Genomic DNA, 2,500 nt, shown 5'->3' with positions numbered 1-2,500 from the left:
ATCGTAAATGTGGGCAAAGTAAAAATCAGCTAGATGTTGGTAAAATGCAAATTGTAGTTCCTATCGAGTATAGAGAGATAGTTATGAAACTTGCACATGAATCGCTCATTTCTGGTCATTTTCTTCCAGGAAAACTATTGACAAAGTACTTGGGTAAATTTTATTGGCAGAAGGCTAATGCAGAGATTGATAGATATTGTAAGTCTTGTCATAAATGTCAGAAATTTGGGAAAAGAGTGAAGAAAGTGTCTTTATGTAAAATGCCTATTGTTTCTGAACCATTCAGTAGAGTGGCTATTGATATTGTGGGTCCGATTGTTCCAGCCTCAAGTCGTGGTCACAAGTATATTGTTACAATAATTGATTTAGCTATACGCTAAACTGAAGCTGTACCTCTCAGAAATATTGATACTATTACTATAGGTGAAAGTTTAGTAAAAGTATTTTGTAGAGTTGGGGTACCGAAAGAAATACTAAGCGACAGGGGAACTCGGTTTAAGTCAGATCTTATGGCAAAAATACATGGATTATTATCAATTAGAGCTTTATTCACAAGCCCATATCATGCTGCATGTAATGGAACTGTAGAACGGATGAATGGTGTACTTAAAAATATGTTAAAAGAAAGTTTGTAGTGATCATCCAACAGAATGGGACCGGTATAAGCCTGTTCTTTTCGCTTATCGTTAAATTCCCAATGATACTCTAAAGTTTAGCCCATGTGTCCATGGCCCTCTAACAATCCTTCATGAATTGGTTGCTGTTAACAATGCTGATGATGATATCAAAACTACTTTCCAGAATGTTTTAGATCTGCGTTCTCGATTGCAAGAGACGGCCCAGATTGCAGTTAGTAATGCTTAAATAAATTCACGTAAACATAGAGTATTTTGATAGTAAAGCAAACCCAAGAAAGTTGAGGGAGATGAAGTTGTAATTATGTTGCCAAATAATACAAACAAATTCCTAATGCAGTGGAAAGGACCTTGTGTGATTAATCGTTGCCATAGTAATGGAGTTGACTATTTTGTTAAAATACGGAATAATCTTAAACTGTATCATGCCAATAGGTTGAAGAAGTACTTTAGAAAGGAAGATTGTAAATGTTATTCAAAAAGCAGTAGAAGAGGTCAAAACTTCAAATGGTTTGTTTGGTAATGTTAACTTTGAGGTTGTTAATGTTGAGAACCTGTTTCGGATCTATGTGATATAGAATATCTGAAGGTTGATAAAACCAGTTATCAAATAATTGAAGATCTTAAAAATTCTCAAACTGATGAACTTGTTAAGGTTTTGGATAAGTTTCATGATGTAATTAGTGATAGACCTGGAGTTGCTAGATATATGGAACATGCTATTAAATAGACCTCTAATATTCCAGTTCGTGCTAAACCTTATCCTGTTCCAATTAGTTTAACTGATGAATTTAACAATCAGGTTGATCAATTGCTCTCATTGGATATAATTGAACGATCTAATTCTCCATATTGTTCCCCAGTTGTCTTCGTAAAGAAGGAAGATGGATCTTTGAGATTGTGTATTGACTTTCGAAGTCTTAATGAAATAGCCGTATTTGACGCCGAACCCATGCCACGTATGAATGAATCTTTACATAAGCTTGCTAATAAAGTCTATTTTACAGAGCTTGATTTGTCAAAAGGATACTGGCAGGTACCCTTAACTTTAGAAAGCAGAAAGTATACTGCATTTGCAACAAAGTATGGTTTGATGCAATTCAAGAAGATGCCGTTTGGACTTAGCACAGCTTGTTCAACTTTTGTTAGACTTATGAGAAAAGTCTTGGCTGGTTTGGAAAATACTACATGTTATTTTGACAATGTCCTTATTTATAGTAATAATTGGTCAGATCATATAGTTCATCTTAAAGATGTTTTGTTAAGATTAAGAGAACATGGATTAACAGTTGGCCCTAAGAAATGCTACTTTGCTTATAAGAGAATTAAGTATTTAGGACATTCTCTTGGTAACAATTCTTTAACACCTCTTGATAATAGAATTGTTGATATAGTAAATCTTTCCCTTCCAGAAACAAAGAAACAATTAAGATCTTTTGTTGGAGTTGTAGGATTTTATAATAAGTTCATTCCACATTTCTCTGTCCTTTCTGCGCCATTAATAACTCTGCTCTAGAAAGGGAGTTGAAATATTCTGAATTGGACTGATGAACAAATTAAAAGTTAAAATAATTTGAAAGCTTCTCTAACTAAATCTCCTATTTTGTTATTGCCAGATTTTAATAAGACCTTCTATCTTCGAACGGATGCATCCATGGATGGTATTGGTGCAGTTTTATTGCAAGAAAGTGATAATGTGCTTATGCCTGTGTCATATGTTGGGAAGAAATTTTCAGAAGCAGAAAGACTTTACTCTACAATTGATAAAGAGTGTTATCCAATTGTATGGTCTATCTCAAAATTTAAGGAATATCTGTATGGGGAAAAAATTCATGCGGCAAACATATCAGCTTCCATTAGCTTAT

This window comes from Palaemon carinicauda, chromosome 20 (genome assembly GCF_036898095.1).
Source record: "Palaemon carinicauda isolate YSFRI2023 chromosome 20, ASM3689809v2, whole genome shotgun sequence".
NCBI classification, from domain to species: domain Eukaryota; kingdom Metazoa; phylum Arthropoda; class Malacostraca; order Decapoda; family Palaemonidae; genus Palaemon; species Palaemon carinicauda.
This window is presented reverse-complemented; position numbering follows the sequence as displayed.